The 18,685-nt window shown below is 35.5% G+C and overlaps 1 protein-coding gene across 20 annotated transcripts in view; it reads left to right on the forward strand.

The window, feature by feature from the left end:
• MTHFD2L (methylenetetrahydrofolate dehydrogenase (NADP+ dependent) 2 like) overlaps positions 1-18,685 on the forward strand; it is a 169,901-nt gene that overhangs the window by 101,983 nt on the left and 49,233 nt on the right. The gene's annotated exons all lie outside the window — the stretch shown is intronic.

Genomic DNA, 18,685 nt, shown 5'->3' on the forward strand with positions numbered 1-18,685 from the left:
AACATTATCTTATTTAAATCTTACAATACCCTTAGGTCAATAAGGTTATTATTTCTATAATAATGACGAAAAAAGTTGAGGTTTAAAGTGAATTGATTTGCTCATGGTCATATAACAAAGTAACTAAACTAGAACTGGAAACCAAGCCTGTCTTACTCTAAAGCTCCTGATATTTATTTTTTATTCGGTTTTTGGCTATTGCTGCCATAATTTGGGGCAGTGGGATGCTCTTTTAATTTTTCTTTTTTATTTGCTTTATATTAAGTGTAAGTGTTAACATATTTGAAAGAGTGGGCATCAGGCTTAGGTAGCTGTTGCTTAGGAATTTATAGTTATGTCGGTCACATGTCTCTTTTTTGTGGCAATACTTTTTAATAGAACCAAAAACGCATATATAAAGAAAACACAAAACCAACATGTGTTTAAATTTGCAAGAAGTTTGCAGAGTTCTAGCTACAATTCTGTAACTGTCTCCTAATATATAACATTTCACATTCGTATTTTAAAATGGAGCTTATAGTCTACTCTAATAGACACTAATCAAGTAACAACAAACAAATGTAATGGCAAAATTTGAAAATTGGTGAGAGAGAGAGGTGCAGGATGCCATAGTTATCTATAGAAGGGGACTTGGTCTAGTGTTATGATTGCTGTGGCACAGAAGGCCTCCCAGAGGATGTAGTCTTTCAGCTACCATATGCTTTTTAAGGGTTTATTATTAATAAGCAGGAAAGACTTTAGTAGTTTTCTTTTCTTTTACTGGTTTTAACTATGCATAAATCTGATATATTTTTTATCACATCGAATTTCAGTTATGCCAGTCATCTTACAAATAGTATATTTCAAGCTCCCTGAGGACAGGAACTCTACGGGTTATCTTTGTACTCCCACATGTGAGGGTACTGTCTCATCACATTCCTACTAGGCTAAATGGGATAGGATTGTTATGGTAGCACGAAAACTCTGCCTTGAAGACCCTTGACATATTTGAGGAAAAGTCTTGAAGCTTTCTCCAATCCACATTTGTGGATTTTGCTGATTTTTAAAAACAATTATTTGTTTTATTTTGATGTGTTATTGGTTTGATTTTAATGAACTTTTTTTACTTTAAAAAAATTATTCCTTTGATTTGCAAGATTTCATTTCAAGCCTGTTCAGAGTTTCTTTCCCTGCGTGTTTTCCATGTTGCTAAATGAATATGAATTTGTTTTATTTATTTATTTATTTATTTATTTTTGCTCCTTGCATCACAAGTATATCATAACCGCCTATAAATTCTCCCAAAACAAAGCTTGTAGGCAAGGTAACAGAGCCCTGCATTAAATCTCTAGGAGTAAAGAGAGCTTTTTTATTCTCTTAAAGCACCTGTTCTTTTCTGACCTTGACTTGTGCCTGGATCTCACCTATTACAGTGGGCTCTGTGAGATTTGGTCCAAAACACTGTTGTTTTTATGATTTGTGGAGGATCAAAATTATAAATAATACTGCTCAGTCTGTTGATAGGTGTGATAGAACAACCTCTTGTTACTATTTGTTCCTACTGTTGTTATGTGATTATTATATGTTTAAGGTTGGGCCTGTGGGAGAAAATGCCACTCCCTGTTTGTGGGGGGTGGGGTCTCAAATGAAGAGTGAAGTCATTTGTTACATTCATTACCACAGTCTTTCCAGTCTTCTGGGAAATGGTATAATCCTTAGATCAGAAAGATAGATGAGTGGGTAGTCTTTGCTTGGGGGTAGGGATAGAACTATCTATTCATTTATTACATTCATCACCACAGTCTTTCTACTGTTTTGGAAAGTGGTATAGTCCTCAGATCAGAAAGATAGATGAGAGGGTAGTCTTTGCTTTAGAATAGAGATAGAACCATCAATTGGCTTTGCAGGAAGTGGGTCAGAGTGCAAAATCATCCGCTTTTGTCAGTGGGAAGGAAGTTATAAAAGCAAAGTCTACTAATAAATAGCTGCCAAAGGCATCCAGGCAAGTTTTAGTAAACTTATATTAGCCCTCTGTGCCAGGCTAAAGTTTGATTTCAAGCAAAAGCAGTATCCCCGCTGTGAGCTTGACAGCTTTCCAATACTTAATGTTTTCTCTCTCATAAGATCAATAGTGATATTAATGAACGTAATTTTATATCGTATAATGATATGTGGCAATGTGGAATGTCCACAAAACTCAATGAAGTGCTATTTTCCAAATAAGCAATACATAATGTCATTGAATCCATTCAAAATGCAAGATAGATCAATGGATTTTAGCATTACAGAGTATGGAGTATGAATATTACAGAATTCATTGAAGTGGCTTCAAATTCTACATTGTAATTAACTTTTAAGAATTTATCACTTGTCAAATTTTGGTATAGAATCAAAGAAAGATATCTACAATTATCATAAAAGGCTACTAAAACACTCCTGCCTTTTCCAGCAACATATGTATGTGAAAGTAAATATAGAAGAAGATTTAAGAATCCAGCTGTCTTTCTGTTAAGTTGGACCTTAAGGATTTTCAAAATTTTAAGACAGTACCTTTTTTCTCATTTTTAAAAAAGTTTTGGAATAGTTAACTGAAATGTGTTATTTATTTTAACATGCCTTAACATGGCTTACTGTTTTTCAAAATAAATATTTAAATAATTCATCAATTTTAATTGCTTATATGATAATATCATTAAGTATAAGTCATTAAGTAATTATATGATAGTATCATTAGATATAATTGTTGGATTTTCAATAGCTTTTAAGAACATAAAGGGATTCTGAAACCAAAAAGTTTGAAAATTACTAACTTTCGTAATCACACTGTCTAATTTAATTCATGTCTCTGTTTAAATGGTATATGTGTAGAGAGGCCTATTTAAAAATAGCAGTCTATTTTTTTCTAATACTTATTATTACCCAGCATTGCATTGGCCCTCTTCCCTATGAAAATGTATACTACATTAGGGAAGGAATTTTTGGGTGCCTTTTTCATAGTTTTATCACTCATGCCTACTATAGTAGCTAGCAGGTAGTAGCTATTCAGCAAATTTCTATTGAAATAATGGAAATATTTTTCTATCTGGATATTGTCCTACTATTTCCTGGATAGTGCTAACACTTTAAAGGTTCTGCGTGCAGTTGCTCTTAGTTATGCCTTAAAAACCTTTGCTAGTGGTATTTTTGAGAGTTTCTGATAGGTTTTTATACTCAGCAGATCCAGTCAGGTATTACGTGGTGTTCTCTTCTCTTGCTTCAACCTCTTCATAACTGTTTCCCCACAGCATACATCTGTATGTATGTGTTGAGATGAGGTCTATTATTCTTGCCAAGAGCAGCTGCCACTGCAGCAGACACAGTCTCTTAAGTGCACACTCCATTCTAGATATGCTGAAGCCGTTTAGATGGAGCTGCCTGGAGTTCTGTGGCAAATGGGAAAAATGCTTCTTCCTCATGGTAGTCCCTCTCAGAGTTGCACCAACAGATCACAGAATTTTAGGGAAATTATTTATGGCTTCTCCCTCTCCGCAACTTCAAACTGACTCCATAGAAGCCTGGAATAGTGTCCAATCTGACTAATGAACACTAAGATCTACTCAGACTCATCTCTCCTCTAACAATAAATAGTAAGCTGGTTAAACCTATCATGTGGATTTCAGTCATGTTCCTTTCTCCAGATCATTAGATACATTCAGTTATGGTTTTTTACAAGAATTCAGTGTAATGCAAAACTTGCGGTTCTTGACATTTTCAATAGAGAAACCAAGTCTCTTGTAAATACAGGATGTATCTGAATGATAATGTGGTCATTTGCACATGAATCAGCGTTTCTCTTCTCCTAAGTACATGTTGGGAATAAATTGTTTTATATCATTTAGTGGTTGTGTTTGTACTCCAGCTTCCTCACCAACCATTGTCTTCAACATACAACCTATGCACTATCTCAAACTCTTTCAGTTTCCTAAATCTTTCCAAGTTTATTGGAATTCCATGCTGTTTTGCATAGTTAGATTCTTCTGTTTGGAGTAGTTTTTTCATCTCATTCACCTGATGTACTTATAGCTCTCAAGAGTTAGCACGTGCCCTCACTGCCACAAACATGCCTGAAAAACATGCCCTCACTGCCACAAACACGCCTGAAAAACATGCCCTCACTGCCACAAGCCAGGATAAGTGTCCCCCTCCCTAACCCCATTGTGGTTCATTTCCTCCATACCCTGGACATTTCTATATCATAATCCCATATTCTATTACAGCTATCTGACTCTCTTGTGATGAGCTCCTAAAGCAGACTATGTAATTTTCTCAATTTCTGAATTTTTAGTAGCAGACAGAGCTTTGCATAATAAACCAGCAGTAAGTGCTTGTTAGATGAATAGACAAATGGATAAGAATATTATATATTGTGAATAGTTAGTGAACATTCTATGAAATATTCATATTTGAAATATACTCATGGGTTAGGTATTTATAACTCTGATGTTATACATAATTCCCAGAGTCATATAACTAATCCTGGATCATACTCCTAGTTGCCGTGTTCCAAGCACTAGAACTCAGAATTTCTAAATTCTAGTCCAGTTCTCTTGCTGTTTAAAATTTGCTGTGGGTTTTGTTGTTGATTTTGTATTGTTTGGCTTTGATTTGGGTTGATTGGTAATGATTTGGGAAGTGTTAGGGGAGAGAGCACATTCCTCAGTGTAGGTGAGATATTTTGGGGAAGTGCTTAAATTCTTAAGTTGCTATTTACCATTGTCCATGCTATCTTCCCTAATGTTGAAATCATTGCCTGTTGCCATTTCATGGTAAATGCTCAAATGGTTACTTTCAAATGGAGCAGAGATCTTTAATATGTCTAAAACATGGTAAGACAAGTTGCATAGTACTTGAACTTAACCTAGATAAAGTTTTAAAGCAATAGCAAAATTGAAAAACAAAGAGCTAGAAATAGTAATTTAAATAATACAGGCTATGTTATCTGATATTCCACTTAATGAGATTATGTTCAGGATTGAACATGAGATGGGAAATATAAATATGCTAATCCTTCAGACTGTCTTATTTCCTGCATGTCTCTGAGAATTAAAGGTTCATGCTGCATTGTGTATGAGTCTAGAGATGAAAGATACAATTACTTTTCAGTCAGTATGGCCTCTAAACCTGAGCCAGCTACATTTGGTATCAACCAGATAATTTGACCAAATGCTGGAGAGAAACTGCCAATGTTGGATTTATTGAAAGGCAATTATTCTCCTTTTAAAGTCTATTAACTTTAAAATCTATCATTCCATTGGATATGATTCTGTATATGGGGAAATAATATATCTACACATATTGTGATACATATTGCACATTATCCATACTATATATATTATATAATAAATAATATAGGACATTATGTGTAAAGGAATTATTTTTATGGTTTTCTAGTCAATAATAGCAATTGAGTACATACTGAAACATACTCCATTCCATCTGTTCCAAACTCAGGCATAAGAGTAAACTATTTTTAAAGTTAATAAATATAGCTGTTCTTGAAAACAAGAAAGAGAGGTCTCTATAAACTAGAATAAGGATGTCATCTTAATTAAAAGCAGTGGGGAACAAATGAGTTGAGAACACCCTGCAGTGGTGAAGTTAGTTCACAGGCAAGGTGGGTGATGGGACCCAGGTGAATGCTTGGAAAAGGCATTCTTTATACCCACACAAGTTGTGCATATAGCTCAGAGCCATGTCTGCACAACTTGTATGGAGCTGGGGGCTGGGAAAGATGCCACCTCTTTTCCTACTCTTGGCTGCTTGGAATAGCAACATTTTCTTCCATATAGCTTGAGGCTCCTGCAGGAAATTTTGTACAGTTATGGGAGTCTAAAGCTAAGCAAGAACAAGTCTGGAAATGAATCTTTGAAGAATGACAGCTATGACTGCAAGGCCTGTTCTGTACCAAATCATAATTGGAGCTTTGGCTAAGGGCACCGCAAACTTGCTGCAAGAGACCAGGATCCTGTAGGATGAGATATCTTGGGGGACATAACAACATAGGAACTTAACAAAGACAAGGACAAACAACAAACCTGACAAACAGAAAACCTGAGGGTGAGGAAAATAGGCATACTAGCACAAACAAAATGAATTTTAAGTCTTTTTTATGCCATTATCAAGATAAAGAAGGGATTATAGCAATGAGAGAATAAAAGTTTATAACACAAGAACATGGGGTTATACAAAATTGATAATTATGAAAATGAATTAATTAGAAATATTTAAAATGAAAAATATAATTATTGAAATTAAAAAATAAAACTTTAAAATAACACTAAATAACAATATGAACACAATAGAAAAAAATCTTCTGGAGTAATAAACTGAACTCATCTCAGAATTCAGCACAGAGAAATAAGATCTAGAAAACGTGGCTTGCGATATAGAACATAAGAAATTCTGATATAGTAGTTTCAGAAGGTGATACAAGAAATTATTAGAGATGAATATAGACATAACATTTTAAGGGAAATCACTGATAACTTTATAAAGCTTGAGAAAGATGTGTCCTAAGTTTGAAAATGTTACCAATTTCGGAGAAATATTAAAATAATTACTTTTAGATACATATATTAAAACTTCAGAACATTAACACTCCTAGAATGTATAAGGAGTAAAGAGTATCAGCCAGGTGCGGTGGCTCACACCTGTAATTTCAGCACTTTGGGAGGCCAAGGCAGGTGGATCACCTGAGGTTGGGAGTTCGAGACAAGCCTGACCAACATGGTAAAATCCCGTCTCTACTAAAAACTCAAAATTAGTCAGGTGTGGTGGCACACGCCTGTAATCCCAGCTATTCAGGAGGCTGAGGTAGAAAGATCACTTGAACATGGGAGGCAGAGGTTGCAGTGAGCTGACACTGTGTCAATGAGCTCCAGCCTCGGTAACAACAGCAAAACTCTTATCTCAAAAAAAAAAAAAAAAAAAAAAAACCTTAAAAATAAAAAAATAAGGATCTACAATAAACTAAGATATAAGTGAAACCTAATTACTTATTGATGGTTTTAGATGTTAGAAGATGATAAAGTAATAACTTCAAAATTTTGAGGGAAATATATTTAGAATTTTATGTCCAGCTAAAATATCACTCAGTAGAATGGTACAATGAAGAAATTTCCAGCTGTATAAGGAATCAGAAATCTTATTTCCTTTAGAATGATTTTAGTAAGCAGTGGTAGAAGATACAAAAGTGAGCCACTCTGCTCTCCAAATATATATGTCCGTCTGAATGCTGACTTATAAAATAACATTAATAATTCTATTTGGAGTGACATCTGCAAGATTGCAAGATCAGAGTATCTAGCACTTGCTTCCTCACAGAAACATGAATTTGAACAAACATCCATGCAAGAAAATATCTTCACAAGAGCTAAGGAATACGGGTAAGATGTTATAGCACATCAGTGGAACATACAAATAAGAAAAGACAAAGTAGAGAGGGTAGGAACAGCATTTTTAATTACCCACATCAGACCTTCCCCAAGCCTCCCTCTCTATGGAAGAAGGAGAATAAAGTGAGCTCCCAACTTTGCTGCAGATCCTAGCACCAACCTCACCCCAGTAAACCAAAGCTAGGCCAGCCTTTACAAGCATCAGTCTCCAGGCCACCCCCATGGCCCCAGGCTCCAGGCCAGCACCAGAGAACCATAACCCAGGCTTGCTCATGCTAACACAGGTTTCAGGGCCATCCCAGCACCAGGCTAGCTACTGTGGACCCAGGCTTCAGGCCTACCCCTATGAACCTAGACTTTAGTTATGCCCCTGTGGATCCTGGCTTCCAGATACCCCATGGCTCTAGGCTCGAGGCCAGCACTAGAAGACCATGACCCAGGCCTCCCCATGCAGACTCAGGCTCCAGGTCTACCTCACCACTAGGCTGGCTCCCATGGACCCAAGCTCCTTGTTCACTTCTATATGTCCAGACTCTAGGCCTGTCCTTATAGTCACAGGCACCAGATCTGCCTTTTGAACCAAGACACCAGACCTTCCTCAGTGGATCCCAGTACCGGGACAGGGTTTATGGACTAAGGATGAAGTCCATGCCTTAATTTCTAGGCACCAGGACTGCCATATGGAAAACCAATAAATGCGTTTGGGGAGGTCCAGAAGGAACAGAGGATGAAATGTGGGCAGAAAGCTTATTTAAAGAAATATTAACAGAAAAATTCCAAAAGCTGCAGAGGGAAATGAACATCAAGATCCATGAATCCCAAAGAACCCCAAATAAATTAAACATAAAGAGAAATATTGGCTGCAAAAGTTTCAAGTCTGCAGAAGAAAATGGGCATTCAGCTTCATGAAGCCCTAAAACCTCCAAATAGATTGAACCAAAAGAAGTCTATACCAAAACACATTAAAATAAAATTTTCAAATATTGAATACAAAAAAAAAAAGTGAAAGCAAAAAAACAAAAGTGAATCATCCTAAGCAAGAGAACCCCCATAAGATTTCTCAGCAGTAGATTTTTCAGCAAAACTTGCAGGCCAAGAGAATGCTATGGTATATTCAAAGTGCTAAATAAAAATAAACAAAATTATCAACTAAGTATAATATATTCAGCAAAACTGTCCTTAAACAGTAAAAGAAGAAGAAAACTCCCTCAACTCCAAAAGAAATTGGTGAGGGAGTTCATTATGTAAAAGAAATGCTAAATTGAGTTCTTCAAGTTAAAATGAAAGTATACTAAGAACATAAAATCAGGTACGAAGCTCATTGTAAAGGTAAGAAAATAGTCAAGTTCAAAATACTCTAATACTACTAGTGGCATATAAATCACTTTTGACCCCTAGTATGAAGATTAAAAGAGAAAGGTATTTAAAAAGTAAAAGTAACTATGGCTACAAGAATTAATAGGCCAGGCCTGGTGGCTCACGACTGTAATCCCAGCACTTTGGGAGGCCGAGGTGGGCAGATCACCTGAGAGTCAGGAGTGCAAGACCAGTCTGGCTAACATGACGGAACCCCATATCAACTAAAAATACAAAAACTAGCCAGGTATAGTGTCAGGCATCTGTAATCCCAGCTACTCGGGAGGCTGACACAGGAGAATTGCCTGAACCTGGGAGATGGAGGAGGTTGCAGTGAGCCGAGATCATGCCATTGCACTCCAGCCTGAGAAACAAGAGCAAAACTCCATCTCAAAAAAAAAAAAAAATAGTTATTGGTTATACAGTATAAAAAGGTGTAAATTGTGACATCAATAACATAAAATGTGGGGGAAGGAGAAGTTAAAGCATAGAAGTTTTGTATACAGCCTAAGTTAAGCTGTTATCAGCTTAAATACACAGTTGTAACTGTAAGATATTTTATGTAAGCTTCATGATAACCACAAGGAAACAAACATGTAGTAAGTAGATACACAAAGGATAAAGGAATCAAAGCATAAAACTACAAATGTTATTAATCACAGAGAAAGCAAAAAAGGAAGAAAGAACAAAGGAACTATAAAAGTCAGAAAAATATTTTTTTAAATAGTATGTTCCTTGTTTTAATAATTTTAACTTTTATTTTAGATTCTGGGGATACATGTGCAAGTTTTTTTACATGGGTGTATTATATGATGCAGAGGTTTGCAGTTGAAATGATTTCATCAGCCAGGTAGTGCATATAGTATCAGTAGTTATTTTCTCAGGCCTTGTTCCTCTCCCTCTCTTCCACTTCTAGTAGTCCCCAATGTCTACTGTTGCCATCTTTAAGTTCATGATTACTTAATGTTTAGCTCCTCCTTTTATTAATAAATGAGAACATATGGTATTTGGTTTCCTGTTCTTGAGTTGATTCACTTAAGAGAATGGCCTGCAGCTCCATCCATGTTGCTGCAAAGGAAATTGTTTCATTCTGTTTTTATGGCTGTGTATCATTCCATGGTGTACATGTGTATGTTTTATTTACCTAGTCCACTGTTAAAGTCAACCTAGGTACCCTAAGTTGATTCCATGTCTGCTGCTGTAAAGAGTGCTGCAATGAATATATGAGTGTATGCATCTTTTTGCTAGAATGATTTATTTCCTTTTGAATATATACCCAGTGATGGGATTGCTGGGTCAAATGGTAGTTCCGTTTCTGTTTTAACTTATTTGAGAAATCTCCAAGCTGCTTTCCAATGTCTAACCTAATTTACATTCCCACCTACAGTATATAAGTGTTCGTTTTTCCCCAGCCTTACCAGCATCTATTACAAAGTCTTTTGACTTTTTAATAATAGCCATTCTATCTGGTATAAGATAGTATCTTTTTCCTCCCTTTGCCTCCTGAGTAGCTAGGACTACAGGCACACACCAACACGCCCAGCTATTTTTGCATTTTTTAAAGTGGAGACGGGGTGTCACCATGTTGGCCAGTCTGGTCTTGAACTCCTGACCTTAAGTAATCCACCTGCCTTGGACTTTCAAAGAGCTGGGATTACAGAGGTGAGCCACCATGCCCAGCTTCAATTTTTGTTTCTGTTGCAATTGCTTTTGAGGACTTAGTCATAAATTCCTTCCCAAGGCCGATGTTCAGATGGTGTTTCCTAGATTTTCTTCTAAGATGCTCATAGTTGGAGGCCTTATATTTAAATCTTTAATCCAACTTGAGTTAATTTTGTATATTGTAGAGAGTAGCCAATTTCATTCTTCTGCATATGGCTAGCCAGTTATCTCAGCACCATTTATGGAATAGGGAGTCCTTTCCCCATTGCTTATTTTTGTCACTGGGGACACCTATAACCATTTGTCACAATCAAATGGCTAATGGGGACATATAATCAAATGGTTATAGGTGTGCAGCTTTATTTCTGGGTTCTCTATTCGGTTCCATTGGTCTCTGATTTTGTACCAGCATCATGCTGTTTTGGTTACTGTGGCTTTAAAATTTGAAATTGGGTAATGTATAGTTTGAAATCAGATAATGTGATGCTTCTAGCTTTGTTCTTTTTGCTTAGGATTGCTTTGGCTATTCTGGCTCTTTATCAGTTCCGTATAAATTTTAGAATTTTTTTCTAATTGTGTAAAAAGATAATATTGGTAGTCATAGGAATTATATTGAATCTTTAGATTGTTTTAGGCAGTATGGCCATTTTAATGATAATATTGCCAATCCACGAGCACAGAATGATTTCCCATTTGTTTGTGTCTCCTCAGATTTCTTTCAGCAGTGTTTTATAATTCTCTTTCTAATTCTGTAGGTATTTTGTATGTGTGTGGCTATTGTAAATGGGATTGCATTCTTGACTTGGTTCTCAGTTGAATGTAATAATAAGTTCTTACCTATAAAAAATTACTTTAAATATAAATGGCTCAAATAATCCAATCAAAAGACATACAGTGGATGAATAAATAAAAAGATGAGTTCAACTATATTCTGCCTACAAGAGAATCACTTTATTTTTAAGGACACACAGAGGCTGAAAATGAAAGGATGGAAAGAGATATTTCATGAAAATTATACCCAAAAGGGAGCAGAAGGGACTACCTTAATAATGGACAAAATAGACTTTAAGTCAAAAACTTCAGTTAATTATATCAAGAATTAGGAGTCCATTAATTAGAGGATATAACAATTAGAAATATGTATGTACCAAACTTTAGAGAACCTATATATGTAATATAAAGCAAATATTAACGGAATTGAATGGAGAAATATACTTTGGGAAAAAGCTTTTTGATTTTGATTTGGGCATTAATTTTTGGGACATAACTGCCAAAGCACAGACAACAAAACCAAAAACAGACAAATGGGATTTTATCAACCTAAAAAGTTTCTAGACAGCAAAGGAGACTCTCACAATTAGAGATTTTCAAATCATATATCTGGTAAGAGGTTAATATCCAAAATATATAAGAAATTCATACAACACATTAGCAAAAAGTACACACACACACACACACACACACACACACACACACAATGTGATTTTCTTAGTAAGCAAAGGACTTGACTAGATATTTCTCTAAAGAAAGCATACAAAATGTCCATTGGATATAAGAAATATGCTCAATGTCACTAATTAAGAAAATGCAGATTAAAACTGTAATGAGATATTTATGACCTAACAACTGTTAGGTTGGCTCTTACGGAAAAAAAAAAAAAAAAAAGATCACAAATGTTAGCAAGTATGTGTAGAAAAGAAATCCTTGTTCTGTTAGTTTCAATGTAAATTGGTTAAGCCTACATGGAAAACAGTATGGAGGTTCCTACAAAAATTAAAAACAGAACTACTATATTATCTAGTAATCACTCTTTTAAGTATGTAGCATATGGAATTGAAATCAGTATCTTGAAGAAATAACTGTAATCCTGTTTCCCTTCCAGTAAGATTCACAACAGCCAAGATATGAAATCAACATAAGCATTCATTGATGGATAAATATATAAAAAATATGAGATAGTTAGCTAGAAGATACATAGGCACATACACACATACACAGTTGATCCTCAAACAACATGAGTTTGAACTGCACAGGTCCACTTATACACAGAATTTTTTTAAACCAAATGAATATTGAAAATACAGTATTATTGGATGTGAAACCAAGAAGGGCTGACTTTATATGTATATATGGTTTTTCAGGACTAACTACAAGACTTGAATTTATGAGGACTTTGGCATATGTAATAAAGTTTTTAGAATTTTATTTATAAAATATGAAACATTTACCATCATATATATTATAGCAAATTTGATTTAAACATTCATCATTTTAAATGAGATAATTAGTTCTTATGGTAACAATATGAACATAAATAGTATAGAACAATATTTTTATTAAATTAGGAAAACTATGGACAGGGAGATACTTCCAGAATGGTAGTGTAACCAGTCTGTGAACCCAGTCCCCAGTAAAGAAAACAAAACTTGTGAAAAATATTTTTATATCATTTTAAAACTTTAGAAATTCTTCATGGTCATATAGCAAATGCATAAACATTTATTCAAGAAAATCTACTAAATCTTTGTAAGATAAATGCAAGTCTGTGGCATTTGAGCCATGACCCACTACTTCTTTCCACCTATCCTCTACCAGCACAACATGACAAAAAATTCCATTCCAGTCAATTGCATCTAAGAACACAAGGCTCTGTCTCAGAGTCCAGTCTGGTATCTCTCCAGAAGGAGCATGCTGCCAGAACTTTCTATCTCCTCCAGCCTTGTATTACAGAAGTTCCTATTTAAACAACAGCAGATAAATCTATGGCTCCATTTTCCCACCTAGCACCGACTCATAGGGTAGAAGTTATACATTACATGTTGCAAATCAATAATGTTGGGTCTAATTCATTCTCATCTCAGCACATTTGTAGGGTAAAGGTTTCATTCCCAAAGAGGGAAGCCAGGAAGACCAGGGGATACTACCATTCCTGCCCCCGTACCCACCAACATGAACTAGTAACAGGATTATCATTCTAGCAGCACTGGGCCATGGCACCTGCCCTTGAGGAACAGATCTGGAGAAGTGTCTAAGAGTTTTGTTTTGATGGACAGATAGTCTGTAAAAGCAGAGAGCTCCATAGTTCTTCCTAAGAGAAGTTTCTTTATTTGAAATAGTGCATCGGGACATTCAAGCCTAGGGATACTGTCAAAAACAAGACAATTTTGATATAAGATCATTAGGAAGATACTGGTAGTCCATGAAAGTAACAAGCTAAACCATAGATCAGCTATATGTTTAACAGAGAGAAGTAGGCAATGAAAAAGAAAAAAACCCTCTTTGGGTTAGAATAAAAGACTGGCCTCAAAGATTGCCTTGCAAAGAGGCTCGAGTGTAATTCATTAGAATTTGGAGCCATTTATTTCCTAAGGTATTGTTGAAACAGTAGCACAATCAATTGACAATCAAAATCTAGGTGTGATACCAACAGAGGTAGACTAGCTAGCATCTTACCAGAGGGAACAAGGAAAGATACGGTTAAAGATAAATCTTCTAAAACCAGTGTCATCCCATGGTGACCATATGTATGCCCTCCGAGGAGTGACACCAGACAGAGGCTGCACACTACAGGAGAAACAGATTTTGCTGAAATAGCATGGCTGACTCACTAAACAAACAAGTAAACAACAAGAAGTGCCATGGAGGTAGACCAGTATCCAGAGTTGCTACATCATGTAAAATGTCTAGTTCTCAACAAAAATTGAGACATGCAAAGAAACAAAAGTTGTGAGACCTATATACAGAGGGAAAAGCAGGCAAAAAAAATACCTAGGAGAAGGCCTTCAAAATAACATTTAGCAGATAAAGACTTCAAAGCAGCTATTATAAATATGTTCAAAGAAGTAAAGGAAACTGTGCTTAGACAAGTAAAGGAAGGCATTATGGCAATGTCTTCTCAATGAAAACTATTAATAGAGCTAGAAATTATGAAAAAGAACCAAATGGGAATTCTAAGTTTGAAAAATAAAGTCACTTAAATGAAAAACAAAAATTAATAGATTTCAGCTGTTAGAAGAAATAAACAGTGAACTTGAAAACAGACTGGTAAGTGTTATATGCCATCTGAAGAATAGAGGAAAAAATTTAACAGAGCCTCAGGGAAATGGGGGAAATAATTAAGTGCACCCACATATGTGTAATGCATTACCAGATGAGAAGAGAAAGAACAATGGGAAAAATGTTTTGAAACTGTAATGTCTGAAAACTTTGTAAATTTTATTTTAAAACACTATCGTATATATCCAAATAATTCCACAAGCTGTAACTAAGGTAAATGCCTAGAGAGTCCTGCCAAACACATCCTACTCAAAAGCCAAAAGCAAAGGGAAAAATCCTGAAAGCAGCAAGAGAAAAATTACTTATCCTATAGAGGGGAACTTCAGTAAGATTACTAGTTGATTTCTTATCGAAGCAATGGAAGCCAGAAGACAGTAAGATGGCATCTTCAAAATGCTGAAAGAAAATGGCATCTTCAAAATCCTGAAAGAAAAAAACTGCCAAATGCAAATCTTGCATCTAGTAAAGCTATCTTTCAAAGATGGAGACAAAAATAAAGGACATGTCCAGTTAAAAAAAATACTAAAGAGCATTCATTACTGGCAGATCTGCCTTACAAGAAATCCTAAAGGAACTTGCTTTCTGGAGGAAGAACACAAAGATATCTTAATCCTAAAGAAACTTCTTCCTGAAAGCAAGTGACCTCAGGCAGTAAACCAATTGCACACAAATGAACAAAGAACACCAGCAAATATAATTGTGCAAGTAATTATAAAAGACCGTACAACTATGTATTTCTTTTCTTAACTTATTTAAAAAGTAATGACATATAAAAGTAAGTACATAATTGTTTTGTTAGACCTATAACATGTAGAAATATATTTCATAATAAACACAGAGGTAGCAGGTGGAAGTAAAGCTGTACTGGAGTAAGGAAATGACACCAGATGATAAAGTTGAATCCACAAGAACAAGTGGCTAGAAACATATATGACATATAACACTTACTCTCATTGCTTCTCTCAGATATTCTGAGAGACAAAAAATTATATGAAATAATATTCATGGCAATATATTTTTGAGTTTGCAACAAATAAAGACGTAGCAAGATAGAATGTGTATAATGAAAATGATAGAACTAGAAAGTGGAAGAAGGAACATAGCTATATGGGCTTAAAATTTTTATATCTCACTAGAATTAAATTAGTATAAATCTAAAGTCTGTTCTGATAAATTTTCATACACATCATAAGTAAATAATGTGAAAATAAAGGGAATAAATTATTAAATAAAAATGTGACTTCAGAAAATATTTCCTTAATTAAAAATAAAGTAGTAAAGAAGAATAGAGGAAGAAAAATACGTGAAGTATGTACAAAACAAAATGTAAAATGACAGACTTAAATTCAACCCTATCAATGTAACACAAATATGAATGGATTAATCAATCCATCGAAAAGTTAAGGAATGTTGGACTTATATAAAAGCAAGTTCCAACTATTTGTTGTCTCCAGGTGACATGCTGTAGATCCAAAGATACAAATAAGTTAAAAATTAAAGGACACAAGAGTAAGAAAACATGAGTGGCTATACTGATAAACTAAACTTTTAAAAAGTTACTAGATAACAAAAGGACATTTTACTTTGTTAAAACCATGTGCATAAAAAACAAAACTGCAAAGTTCGCAGAAAAAAATCAGACAGAATTGTGAGGAGTCATAGACAATTCAACAGTAATAGTTGGAGGTGTGAATATCCTTCTTTAAATAGTGCACAGAAGAATTTAGGCAGATGATCACAAGAAAATAGGAGACTTGAACAACACTGTCAATTAACTGCAACAAAGAGACGTCTTTGGAACACTACACCCAACAGAATAGGAACTCTTCTCAAGCATTTGTGGAAAGTACTCCAGGATATACGAGAAACTAGGCCATTGTTTTCATTCATTGGTTTATATGTTTGTTTTCACACCAGTACCATGTTGTTTTGGTTACTGTAGGCCTGTAGTATAGTTTGAAGTCAGGTAGCATGATGCCTCCAACTTTGTTCTTTTTTAGGATTGTCTTGGCTATACAGGCTCTTTTTGGTTCTATGTAAAATCAAGAGTAGTTTTTTCTAATTCTGTGAAGAATGTCAATGGTTGTTTGATGGGAATGGCATTGAATCTATAAATTACTTTGGGCAATGTTACATCTGACTGGCAGACCCTGACCCAGTGATGGATGAACAAATACACTCAGACACAGATATCCGGTGTAAGAGTGGGCGGGGGGGTCCAGGCAGCTTATGGATCCCCAGGAAGATGCTGTAAAGCCATGGTGCTGTCAGCAGCCATGGCCTGACCAGCTGACACTCTGGGCATTTATTCAATATAGATTTAATGACAGAGGCTTTGAGTCAGCAAACACATTTGTGAATAATGATTAAAGGCCAGATTCTGAGGCCTGAGGCAAACACCATTTGTGGGTAGTAACATTGTGGACTCCCTGACTAGAGAGCAGTCATGTGTCCATGGATGTTCAAAGGTTGGTCTTAGCAAGCTCTTTAGATAAACTCCCTTACATTCCTTTGTACCTACTGTAAGCTTTCAGGCACCAGATAAGAGAATCTGGCTACCTTCAGCCAAATCCTATTCCAAGGCTTTTGCGAAAACCTTTCAGCCTTCCAAGAAGGTTTGTGTCTATTTTAAAATTTTTCCCACCACCCTGACTGAATGCCTACAGGGCGGTATGGCCATTTTCACAATATAGATTCTTCTAACCCATGTGGGTGAAGTGTTTTTCCATTTGTTTGTGTAGTTTGTGTTCTTGAGCAGTGGTTTGTAGTTCTCCTTGAAGAGGTCCTTCATATCTCTTGTTAGCTGTATTCCTAGGTGTTTTATTCTCTTTGTAGTAATTATGAGTGAGAGTTCACTCATGATTTGGCTTTCTACATGTCTATTGTTGGGGTATTAGAATGCTTGTGATTTTTGCACATTGATTTTGTATCCTGACACTTTGCTGAAGTTGCTTATCAGCTTAAGGAGTTTTGGGGCTGACATGATGGGGTTTTCTAAATATACAATCATGTCATCTGCAGAGACAATTTGACTTCCTCTTTCTATTTGATATGCTTTATTTCTTTCTCTTGCCTGATTGCCCTGGCCAGAACTTCCAATATTGTCTTGAATAGCACTGGAGTAGTGAGAGAAGGCAATCTTGTCTTGTTCCAGTTTTCAAAGGGAATGCTTCCAGCTTTTGCTCATTCAATCTGATATTGGCTGTGGGTTTGTCATAAGTAGCTCTTATTATTTTGAGGTATGTTCCATCAATACCTAGTTTATTGAGAGTTTTTAACATGAAGAGATGTTAAATTTTATTGAAGGCCTTTTCTGCATCTATTGAGATGGTCATTTGTTTTTTGTTATTGGTTCCTGTTCATGTGATGGATTACACTTATTGATTTGTGTATGTTGAATCAGCCTCACATCCCAGGGATGATTTGCTCCCACTTGATTGTGGTGGTTAAGCTTTTTGATGTGCTGCTGGTTTCAGTTTGCCAGTATTTTATTGAAGATTTTCACATTGATGCTCATCAGGATATTGGCCTGACTTTTTTTGTTGTGTCTCTGCCAGATTTTGGTATTAGGATGATGCTGGCCTCATAAAATGATTTCAGGAGGAGTGTCTCCATTTCAATTGTTTGAAATAGTTTCAGAAGGAATAGTACCAGCTCCTCTATGTATCTCTGGTAGAATTCAGCTGTGAATCTGTCTGGTCCTGGTCTTTTTTGGTTGGTAACCTATTAATTACTGCCTCAATTTCAGAAACTATTATTGTCCTAGTCAGGATTTTGACCTCTTCCAGGTTTAGTCTTAGAGGGTGTAAATTTCCAGAAATTTATCAATTTCTTCTAGATTTTCTAGTTTATTTGTGTAGAGGTATTTGTAGTATCCTCTGATGGTAGTTTTTATTTCTGTGGAGTCAGTGAAGACATCCCTTTGCCATTTTTGTGTGTGTCTATTTGATTCTTCTCTGTTTTCTTCTTTATTAGTCTAGCTAACACTCTATGCATTTTGCTAATTTTTTTTTTAAAAAATCTCCTGGAATCATTGATTTTGGGAATGGTTTTTTGTGTCTCTCTCCCTCAGTTCTTCTCTGATCTTAATTATTTCTTGTCTTCTGCCAGCCTTTGGATTTGTTAGCTCTTGCTTCTCTAGCTATTTTAATTGTGGTATTAGGGTCTCGATCTGAGATATTTCTAGCTTTCTGATGTGG

Source organism: Saimiri boliviensis, chromosome 3 (genome assembly GCF_048565385.1).
Source record: "Saimiri boliviensis isolate mSaiBol1 chromosome 3, mSaiBol1.pri, whole genome shotgun sequence".
Classification (NCBI taxonomy): Eukaryota; Metazoa; Chordata; class Mammalia; order Primates; family Cebidae; genus Saimiri; species Saimiri boliviensis.